Genomic DNA, 12,030 nt, shown 5'->3' on the forward strand with positions numbered 1-12,030 from the left:
GAGACGAACAGCTAGCACTGCAGTCTTTGTGTGCACAAAGACAGGGGTTTGAATCCTGGTGCCTTCTCAGATCAGAGAGAGGGAGGCCTGGAAGGGAGTCCACGCAGTCTCGTGAGGCCAAATGAGGAGCTGCTCAAAGAAACAGCAGCACAATCACAAGTCATCTATTGGAGCATTGGGCAACATGCTGATCACATGCCCTACGATCATAGGTCACTTCTTGTACTGCCTTACAGGCAACAGTTGGCCAGACGGAACAGGTCCGAGGCATAATCTGTGAGTGGTGTTTATGTTTTTTTTTATATATACCAGCAGCTATGGCCATCCCTGAAGCATGCAGAAAATCTGGACTGTCTGATATGGTGGTGAATGTCAAGTAGAGTTATGCAGGAGTACTGATGATAAATACGAGCCCAAATCAAATACAGGACAAGCTACTGTGTGTGTGTGTGTGTGTGTGTGTGTGTGTGTGTATGTGTGTGTGTGTGTGTGTGTGTGTACAAACACACTCATTTCTCTTCAAAAATGAAGTGCCTAAAATGAATAAATGGCATATCCTATTTCACTGTCTTTACAAATTGGACTACACAGAATCTGATTTTATACAGCATGACCGTATAAACCTGAACTACTTTAAAGAGTCATAAGATCTGAACCAATAACTGGACACATTTGCAATTTTGCGAGATGATAATTGGGAGCTTACACACATGCACACACTTATACATACTATCCATACAAAGTTCTCGCAGCAAATTTTGGTAGTGCCCTCCACCAACATCAATGCACAACTGCACTAATTTCACCATATTCCACAATATTCTATGAAGTGTATCCTCATCAATGTTGCTTGTTTCATGTGCAATGACCTCAATGAGTGCCACAGTTACCTGTGGTCTGTTCTTCTATACTTGGTTTCTCAGATACCCCAAAAACAAAAAAAAATCCATGGGATTGGGGCAGAAGGGGGGTTAAGTTAGGTCATGTGAACGAGGGGGGTAGAAATTTTTTGAGGTTATTCGATCACTAAAGAAACTGGTTACAAGTTGCATGAAGCTTCAGGCATGTGACACATTGTGATGTACCTTTTGCATTTCTTGCTTTTTATGTTTTTTTTCCTTCCGAAGGCAAAGAGAAAAGGTGAGTCGGTAACCCAGTATATAGCCTGTCATGTATTTTTTTTATTTTCAAATGTTAAGAAAACATAAGATGTTTTTCTTGTTCTTTGGTAAGAGGAAGGACTCTCTCTCTGTTAATGAATGAAAGTAGACACACGTTATTTTAGAGCGAAATCAGTAGTACCCATTTTAGTTGTGAGAATAAGTAAAAAGTCTGTATTTTCCATGTGTGTAGAAGAAATAATATAGTGGTATTTCACCAGTGAAAAACTGAGTTATTGTTCCCAGTAGTACTGCGATATATAAAAATCCAAGAAGCCCACCAGTGTACTTCGGAGTTATTATGGAGATCCAATTACAAAAGGAATGATGGACATGGTTAAGATTTTGTAGGTGGATATGGCGATCGGATATAGAATTATTAATTGGTAAGCATAAATCGTCAACAAGAGAAAGGCTATTTCATTTATGTAAAACTAATATGAAAATATTCTTTACCCATTTACAAGCATAGCTCAGCTTATTGTGATAGTCCGACATGCCGAAAAATTAATCTCTCATTATTTCCATATATCAAACACTTATTACGATTTTTAAAATTATATTATAATATTGCTCCATCTTGTTAGAAACAATCTTCCATAAATTCGACATCATCCAGCTGCTCCACAAATGTATTGAAGAAGTGTGTAAAAACTGCAGTGTCTACAGTTGTATCGAAGAAAATGGAGCTGACAATCCTGGAAGCTGACACCTCACACCACACTTCAGCCTTTTTGTCATGCAGTGGTGTTTCGTGGATGATATGGGGGTTACACCAGCACAGTATCTGCTGTTTTGTCAGTTGGTGTAACCTGACAGATCAAACCATGCCTCATCCGCAAACCAACTTACAGAGAGAATGTCTGGACATTGAATAAATACCCCTAAAACAATCAACAGTAATGATTTCTTTCCTTGTGGTTTGTTTCTTGCACTGCTTTCATCATGTGCAATTGCAATGCAGATTGCTTCGCAGCTCTGCCACATGTGTCGTATGAAATGCCTGTCTCAATCGGTGCACTGATTTCATTGGGGAGTTTACCAGGTGCCTTTGAACACTATCAATAACCTCTGCACTCAATGATGTCTATGTTTACCACTGTCTCTGTTTAGTACATCATAATTCTCCAACTTTCTTCCAATCAATAAAATTGCTGCCTTCTCTCCAGAATGCCTGTTGTGTTATAGCCAGTGAATTTGTCTTCGAATAGATTTTCACAATAAAAACCTGCTCTCGAAGTGTGTACTGAATGTTTCTGCCAGCTAAAGATTACAAACGAATCACTGATTTGCTCATTACTGTCAGGTGGCCCAAACTACACACTTGCAGACCTCGCAAACCACAAGCGATGAGGCTACAAATGAACTAACATGGGCCAAGCAAGTGCGGCATTATACCGGACAAAGGACATTGTGTGCAGAAACAACAATCAATTTGCCAACAAAGGGCAATATTTCTGATTCTCTCAGAGCTACTGAGATCATTAAAACAATATTTCTATTTCTATGACCTTTTGGGAGGAAATTATGACCCACTGAAATAATTCAGGTTTATATGGATCAGCCTGTATTTCTACTGTTTGCCTTTTGTTCAATGTTTATGAATCACATGTACAGGGAATTTGACATTCTGTTGTTTGGCTTTTACAATATATTAATGCTGCTGTCGTAGCTCAATCATTGTCTGGCATGGAACACGGCAGCTTGAAGAGCAATGCAGCTACATGTTAAACGCGTCCAATACTGCAACATACTGCCCGTTTGCAGCTAGGGTGTCCATTTAATTATCATTTCATTTCTAGCAAAGCTGCATGGTCATCAACGGTAACTGTTCTTTTGGGAACAGATACTACTGTCATATATAGTTAAAATATGGCTTCCCGGCCATTGACCTTCTTGTGCAAACGCACACGCTATGCCCGAACTCGTACGGGACTTGGTAGATTAATCTGCCATGAGTAATGAGTATGATGGGCAAACATCTGTTACGCGCACTACGAATGAAGTGGTGTGGACATGTTGGGAATGTGGGCCTCACGGGGAGTGTGCACGGGATAAGTCCCTGCAGGCGCACTATGCTCTGTGCCCTCGATGGCTCAGATGGATAGAGCGTCTGCCATGTAAGCAGGAGATCCCAGGTTCGAGTCCCGGTCGGGGCACACATTTTCAACATGTCCCCAATGAAGTATATCAACACCTGTTTGCAGTTAGGGTGTCCATTTAATTATCATTTCATTTATAGCAAAGCTGCATGGTCATCAACGGTAACTGTTCTTTTGGGAACAGATAATACCATCATATCAACTGCAATATTGACAATTTGCGATTTACATTTCATGGGAGGAACCCAGTAAAGTAACAACCACCATGGGAAAATACATAGTGCAGTGTTTACTTCCGTGTTAAACTTTGATGAACAGAGTATGGTAGAAGACTTTAAGCAAGGGATGCCCTCTTTGTCTTTACGATGTTGCACAGGCTGAGTGAGGTAACTATGGAAACCCTGTATCTGAATGGTCAGATGAGGCTTTGGACCCTACTCCCCCACAATGGACGTCCAGAGCCTTAACTTACAAGGGGACTGCACCCACTTGTTATGGATTGTGTCCAAATTTATGGCATATGCCAGGACTGGACAGAAGTGAAAAAAGCAGTAAGTGGGAATTACGGATGGCCAATATGACTACGGAGCACACTTACTTGCTAGCTCTTTGACAAGTAAAGTGATTTATTTGAGAATACAGTGAGAACACCGAGAATGATTTGACCAAACCTGTCCAACAGTACAAGTGAATATAGCAATGTGCTTGGAACATTGGTAGAAAAAGAAAAGGAGCCACACAATGATAGCATCCACAGTGATATGTTGAAGCAACAATTGAAAATGGCAGAACATATCCTAATTGCAAGTAAAATAAAAGAGAAAGTAAAGGAAGTTTTATCAGATCATATGTTTGTGTGTGATGACGAGTTGATCTGGTCCAAAGAAGTCATTAAAACGTAAATGTCGTGTGACTAGGGCCTCCTGTCGAGTAAACCGTTCGCCGGGATTCGTAAACCGTTCGCCGGGATTGAGGGAAACAAAGTAGGGGAGAATGACTTTTAATGTTACGTAAAAACTCAACACAGAAAAAAAAATTCTTTAGGTACTTGGCCCCATGCCCCTCAGATCACCATTCTGTACTCTTCCCGCTGTGCCAACCACTGCCTGGAAATTACACTAAAATAAATGGCATGTGCATCACCCAACCAGGGTAAAAAATGCTACGGTTGGCACTTCCATCACTTTCAGTTCTGCCCCATGCATATACCAAAAATTTGGACAAAATTGGTGGTGATGAGTAGGAGTGGCCCCCTCATCAGTGTTATTTCCAAGATTTTCACAGTGTGACCTATAGATTTGTGTATGTCTGGCCAGACTGATGAGTCCATTTTAACACAAGATATTTTGAGGTGACCAAGTAGTTTGCCAGGAGCCGCAAGTCACGATAAGTCCATAATGTGCTCACCACAGCAATCCCTACTTCGCCTTCCATCTCGCACACTTTGTTGGATATTACATTAGCACCAGTGCCCATTCTCTGCATCTGCACACACACACTCTGCAAACCACCCACAAAGTGCACAGAAAAGGTACAGGACTGTATGTTAGGATTTTTTTCTCATATGGAGTGCAAGAAGAATGACTGCTTAAATACCTCTGTGTGCATTGTAATTAGTCTATACTTGTCTTCACAATCCTTATAGGAGAAATATCTAGTGAGACACACAACATCTCTACATTCTTCACTAAATACTGTTTCTTGAAACTTTGTAAGTAGGCTTTGATGAGATTTGTGCATGCCAATTCTGGTTTTCCAATACTCACTCTGCTGTGAGTCAAACACTTGTTAATAATAATAATAATAAGACTGGCAATGGGAAGGAAAGCGTTTCTGAAGAAGAGAAATTTGTTAACATCGAGTATAGATTTAAGTGTCAGGAAGTCATTTCTGAAAGTATTTGTATGGAGTGTAGCCATGTATGGAAGTGAAAAATGGACGGTAAATAGTTTGGACAAGAAGAGAATAGAAGCTTTCGAAATGTGGTGCTACAGAAGAATGCTGAAGATTAGATGGGTAGATCACATAACTAATGAGGAAGTATTGAATAGGATTGGGGAGAAGAGAAGTTTGTGGCACAACTTGACCAGAAGAAGGGATCGGTTGGTAGGACATGTTCTGAGGCATCAAGGGATCACCAATTTAGTATTGGAGGGCAGCGTGGAGGGTAAAAATCGTAGGGGGAGACCAAGAGATGAATACACTAAGCAGATTCAGAAAGATGTAGGTTGCAGTAGGTACTGGGAGATGATGAAGCTTGCACAGGATAGAGTAGCATGGAGAGCTGCATCAAACCAGTCTCAGGACTGAAGACCACAACAACAACAACAACAACAACAACAACAACAACCATAATAATAATAGCAATAATCTTTATTTGTCAGTAATAACTTTACAGTCATGGACATCATCATTTTCTGTACATTTAGAACAATGATATCATGCAACTCATATAATAAATATATATAACTAGTTGTGCATTACATACTACTATATAAACACTTACTGCCATTGATATACTGCAGTACCTGTACAAAAAAAGTAGAATTGTTGATAATGGAGCTCAGAAATGTCTGAGTAACTATAACCATCTGGTGGTGATTGGCAGTAAAATAAGATCAATAGTTTTTTATTCTACTTAATAAGAGAATCTGATTGCTTTTACAAAACTTCAAAATGCTTTTTTAATTAAATGGTCTTTGCTTGTGCTTCTATTGGCTCCAACAGACATGAATTTTTTCTTGTCCCTGCCTATGATTAACCCTATGTGATCATTTGATTTATGTCTCTAAAAATCATTACACCCAGGTAATCAAATTGTGATTCATTGATGTTGTAGTTATACAATACTACTTTTCTAGGTTTCGTGAACTGCACAATTTTACATTTCTGAACACTTAAAACAAGTTTAAAATTTTTGCACCGCTCTGAAATCTTACAAAGATCTGACAGAAAATTTGTGCAGCTCTTCTCAAAGAGTGTTTCATTACAGATAACGCATCATCAGCACAAAGGCTGAGTTTAAAATTAATTTTATAAATGTATGACAATAAAAGTGAACCATCCAGAAGGGGAGGAGGAAACAAAATTATTCATCACAGGGTGAGAGGGTTTGTGGTGTTATCTCAGTGATTACAAAACCGAGTCAAATTCACAAAAAACTTTGAAGTAGGATCCACTTATCAGTCAGACACTGCATCGAGGACAGGTCTGGGGTCACTTAGACACGAGAGCATCTTAACATTACACAGGCAGTTCAAAGAGAACGAATTGATATTCAGTTCATTCACACACATGCCATGTGTAGACGAGCATTGGTCCATTCAGAAACAGCACCAGAATACTGCTGCACGAGATGTAACACACAATGATGCAGGATGTGATGTATCATTCTGCTGTCAAAATTTCCTCTATTACCAGATGCAAGCTGAAGTCACATCCTGAGGCTTCCCATACTGGAACACCAGGAGTAACACTGCCGTGCTTCTCTAAATATTGGAAGAACGGGACCTTTCCCCAGGTAACCATCTTACTTTCCTGCAAATGGTCATCCGGGTTGGTACAGAACCACGATTCATTGCTGAATAAAACGTGATGTCTGTCACTTGCGGTCCATACTTCCCGGTCAAGGCGCCACTCCATATGCAGCCGTTTATGTTGTGGTGTTAACTGCATCCTGTGCACGTAACGGTAAATACCTAGGCCAACTGCTGCTAGTCTTCGACCAATGGAGCAGTATGGCATACCATACTGTAAAGTATCCATTACTTGTTCTCAGATGGCAGGCACAGATGTGAAGGGGTTATAATGTACTAAGTACGCAAATCAGCAGTCCTCCTTGTTGCTGGTCACACTCGGCCAGTTGCAATCTTTACAACGAGTATGCCTGACCTCACATTCTCATGCAGCCAACACCACGCCACTGTCACATCTGAAAGCTCCACAAATCTGCATACAGCACAATTTGGCCAGCTGGCTAAATTAATATCCACAATGGGAGAACTTACAAATTCTGTCAGGGACTGAAAACAATGTCTCTCACAAGTAGGTGGTACCTCCTAGTCTTTTACAGTAATCATAAATGCATCTGATGCTGCTCACGCCCATTGTATACCCTACCGGGCATGGCAACACTAAATGTGAAAAACACAAATGCACTCTGGTGGCCACTTTACATTTCACTGTGAATTGCAACTCTAAACATTTACATACACAGCAACAGTGTTTATGTGTATGAAGTTACACAGTGGCAATATTGACTATACGAAAAATAAAAAGTAAATTAGTTTCAAACTACAGTGTGCACACACTTTATTCAACCTGTAAACATCACTACAGATACTCTGATTTAGGTTACGACATCTTCAATATGCCTGCCATCATTGGTGATGATGTGGTACAGACGAATAGCAAATTTCTGCATGACCCGCTGAAGGATCAGAACATTGATGCTGTCTGTGACCTCCAGAATGGCTTTTTTCAGAACAGCAATGGTTTTGAGGTTATTGCTGTACATCTTGTCTTTAATATAGTCACCAAAAAAGGAGTTACATGGTTCAGATACGGAGAATACGGCGGCCACTTGAGGCTCGTGCCAATGGCCTCTGGATATCCCTCAAAGTGCTCCACCAGGACATCAAACACTCTCCTGCTTCGATAGGGTTGAGTTCTGTCTTGCATGATCCACATCTTGTCAAAATCACCTGGATAATGGGGATGAAATCATCTTCCAAAACTTTCACGTACTGTTTGGTAGTCACTGCACCATCAATGAATATTGCACCAATTATTCATGAGTGGACAATGCACATCACAGAGTCAACCGCTGAGGGTGAAGAGACTTGGCAATCGCAAAACGCAGGTTCTCAGTCCCCCAAATGCACCAATTTTGCTTACTGACAAACCCATCCAAATGAAAGTGGGCTTTGTTTCTAAACCAAGCCATGCATGTGCATACTAATTCCCATCATGCCCTGTGGCCAACCGCGCAGTTTGAATGTCCCAACACAAACTGTTCAGCAGTTGTAACAATTTTATCTCATACAGTCACCATGTGCCTACTGGGAGCTACTGGTATACTTTGAAAAACTGCTAAATAGCAAAAAACCAAACCATAAGGCATTGTGGAGAAGAAAGCATATTAGCAGAAAAGTTGGAAGTAGCCGACCCAAACTTAAAAAAATATGGTGCATAATACAATTCTAAAAATTTAGCAAACAAAAAGAAATACGAGAAAAATAGAAATGCACCCATCCGTGAAAAAGTAATAAGAGTCAAAACAGATACAAATCATTGGAGAGGATCTTACAAAACTATTTCACGGGAATATTGGGTAGGATTCATGAAAGAAATGTCAGATGTGGAACAAATTATAAATATGAAATCAGCAATCCAACACTATGCACTGCCAAAATAGAAGTATCTCACTTTTGCATATGATTCAATCAATGATCACCCCTCTTTTCACACTCCATAAACTCAGTGTCAATGACAAACTGATAACATTTAAACAAATGATCTGTAACAAACTCTACATGTAAACTGAAATTTCTTCGTTGTACTTTGGAACAACACAATAATTCCAATTCCAATGAAGGTACATGCTGACAGGTGTGAATGCTAGCACACTATCATTTTAATAAAGCATGGTTGCAAAATACTGACAAATTATTTACAGAAGAATGGAAGACTGGTAGAATCCGACTTCAGGGAATAGTGATTTGGGGTTCAAAGACATACAGAATGCATGAGGAAATACTGACCCAATGATGAATCTTTAAAAGACAGTTTGAAGGAAAGCAAGCCAACATTTATAGAAATTGTAGAGCCAGAGAAAGCTTTTGACAATGTTGGCTGGAATACAGTGTTTTAAATACTGTAGGTAACAGGGATTAAATACAGAGAATAAAAGATTATTTACAACTTGTACAGGAATCAGACTAGTTATAACAGTCAAAGTACATGAGGGAAGGGATTGCGAAGGGACTTTAAAGAGCAGTTAAACAGAATGGATAGTATCTTAAAAATAGTTATAAAAGAAACATCAACAACAGCAAAATAAGTGTAATGGATTATAGTTGATGCTTATGCACAGGGAAAGTTATTAGGAAATGTGACACTAAAAATAGAGAATGAGTTTTTCCTATTTAGACAGCAAAATAACTGATGATGGTCAAAGTAGAGAGGATATAAAATAGAGACTAGCAATAGCAAAGAAACGTTTTTGAAAAAGATGAATTTGTTAATATCTAATATAAACTTATAAGTCATAGAAAGTCTTTCGTGAAAGTACCTGTCTGGACTGCAGCACTGCATGGAAGTGAAATGTGGGCAACAATCATTCAGACAAGAAGAGAATAGAAGCTTTTGAAATGTGGTGCTACAAAAGAATGCTGAATATTATTAGATGGGTACATTAAGTGACTTATGAGGATGTATTGAATCAAACTGAGGAGGAAAAAAAAAAAGAAATTTATAGCTCATCGATTGGACACATCTTGAGGCATCAAGAATAATCAGTTTTGTTATGAAGGGTAGTGGGGGCAGGGTACAAATTTTAGAGGGAGACTAAGGTTTTAGTTGATGTAGATTTCAGTAGTTATTTAGGGATGAAAGAGACTTGCACAGGATACAGTAATGCAGAGAACTTCATCAAACCAGTCTGGACTGTAGAGCGGAGAGCTGCATCAAACAAGTAGCTGGACTGGAGACCACAACAAAACAAAACAAGACTAGGAGTAAGGCAGTAAGAGAGATTAGCACTCATGCTCTTTAACTCTATCTTCAGAATAAAATCATCTGGGAATGGGACAAAGCACAACAAGAAGCTGGAATAAATCACCAACTAAAACTAGGATCAAAAAATAAAGGAATAATGAAACTTCCTGGCAGATTAAAAGTGTCCTGCAAGAGAGCTTCTGTAAAGTTTGGAAGGTAGGAGACGAGATACTGGCAGTAGTAAAGCTGTGAGGATGGGCGTGAGTCGTGCTTGGGTAGCTCAGATGGTGGAGCACTTGCCCGCGAAAGGCAAAGGTCCCGAGTTCGAGTCTCGGTCCGGCACACAGTTTTAATCTGCCAGGAAGTTTCATATCAGCGCACACTCTGCTGCAGAGTGAAAACCTCATTTTGTAAAGGAATAATATTTTTTACTGCACAAGGTTATTCAGATTGTTTATTTGCACTTGCCCACATGTAGTAGAACAGGCTTTATATTTATGGCACGATACAACTGGAATCACTATATTAATTAATGTTCATATTACACGTACAATTTATCTTAGACTAACGAGTTGTAAAGAATTGTAATAATAATCTTAAAACTCAATTTGTACATTACAAGTATCCAAGGAATTCTCTTAAACTGCAGAATTGACTGTGTGTGAACCAGTTATACAAATTAACTTTAAAATTGAGATGTGTACTGAGTGCAGAATGTGCTAAATTATTAAAAAATTTTGAACAGTCACTTTGTGAGAGTTGCCTGCTTCTGTCAATTTATGACTACGACTGTCAATACCATTTTGTTGCTGGTGTCATGACTGTATATTTTCTCTGTTGTTGAACTTTCTTACATTGTTTCTAACGTATAGCAATGATGTATAAATATAAAGATTTATCACTGTCAATATTTTATCTTACAAGGAGACGGCACGACCGTGGGGTCGGGGATTTTTCCGAAATTTTGTGTGGTGAAAGAGGACCTCTAACACCTCACGTGGTTGAGATACTAGGACACACAACCCGGAAAATCCCGGGAAAAATCAATCCAAAGTTTCTTAGGTGCCTTATGACTATACAATGTTAGTCCATTGCCGAGCCTCCGTCTGGCCTAAATGGTTAGGACTCTGACCCTTACGGCAGATGTCTTGGGTTGGATTCCTACCCCGGCACTTTTTTTTTCTTCTGTTTCATTTTCTTTTGTTATTCCACCAATCATTCAAAAAGTTTCTCAAACCTACATTATTTTAAAACATTTTTTTTAGCTCAAGAACGTAAAGTTTTTCATTCAGTGAAAAATAATCGTGTTCGTTGTTCTATTTCGTTTTATGAGGTTTCAAGATTTAAAGGGGCTTTGTAAGGGTCCCCTTGGGATTATAACGGTCATCTGCGCATATGACTGTGCGCGATCCGTGAGAAGTACATGGCAGTTTGTTTTTCGATTTCGTCATGAACAGACGTGCCTGTTTCAAATTTCAACGTATTATTCCGATCCGAGGCTAAACATGTCGACTGAAGAAGTTGATGGCTCGTCTGGAACAGGAGAAGAAATTCCTGAAGAATCTATTCTTAGTGATCTATCAAAATTACGATTGAAGGACGCAGCGGTGTATTATGAAAAGCTGTTGATAGAAAATAATTTAATTGCATCGACATCTTCGGAAGAAATCTCTCGCGATGCTATGTTCTTGTTTATAATTATTATATGTATAAAAATTGAATGTTTCCCAATCGACTTTGTTATTCTGATTAAAAACCCAATGTTTCTCCACATATACTTTACAATGAAAAATGGAAAACCCACAGCCATGAATTGTGTTTTTCGCCAAAAGGAAATAATTTTTATTCAGTAATGTAACTAATTTGTTAAAGATAATGTAGGTTTGGGAAACTTTCTGAATAATTGTGGAATAACAAAAGAAAATGAAACAGAAGAAAAAAAATTGTCAGAGGAGGAATCAAACCAAAGACATCTGGCATTAGAGTCCGAGCCCTAACCATCTAGGCCAGAAAGTGGCTTGACAATGGACTAACATTGTTTACTCATATGG

At 39.1% G+C, this 12,030-nt stretch overlaps 1 protein-coding gene and 1 non-coding gene across 5 annotated transcripts in view; one reads left to right on the top strand and one right to left on the bottom strand.

Moving 5' to 3' along the window:
- LOC126106861 (uncharacterized) overlaps positions 1-12,030 on the bottom strand; it is a 131,596-nt gene that overhangs the window by 90,151 nt on the left and 29,415 nt on the right. The gene's annotated exons all lie outside the window — the stretch shown is intronic.
- Positions 3,245-3,319, top strand: Trnat-ugu (transfer RNA threonine (anticodon UGU)). The gene has a single exon. It is a non-coding gene; the product is annotated as a tRNA-Thr (tRNA).

The sequence above is a fragment of the Schistocerca cancellata genome, chromosome 10, assembly GCF_023864275.1.
Source record: "Schistocerca cancellata isolate TAMUIC-IGC-003103 chromosome 10, iqSchCanc2.1, whole genome shotgun sequence".
Classification (NCBI taxonomy): Eukaryota; Metazoa; Arthropoda; class Insecta; order Orthoptera; family Acrididae; genus Schistocerca; species Schistocerca cancellata.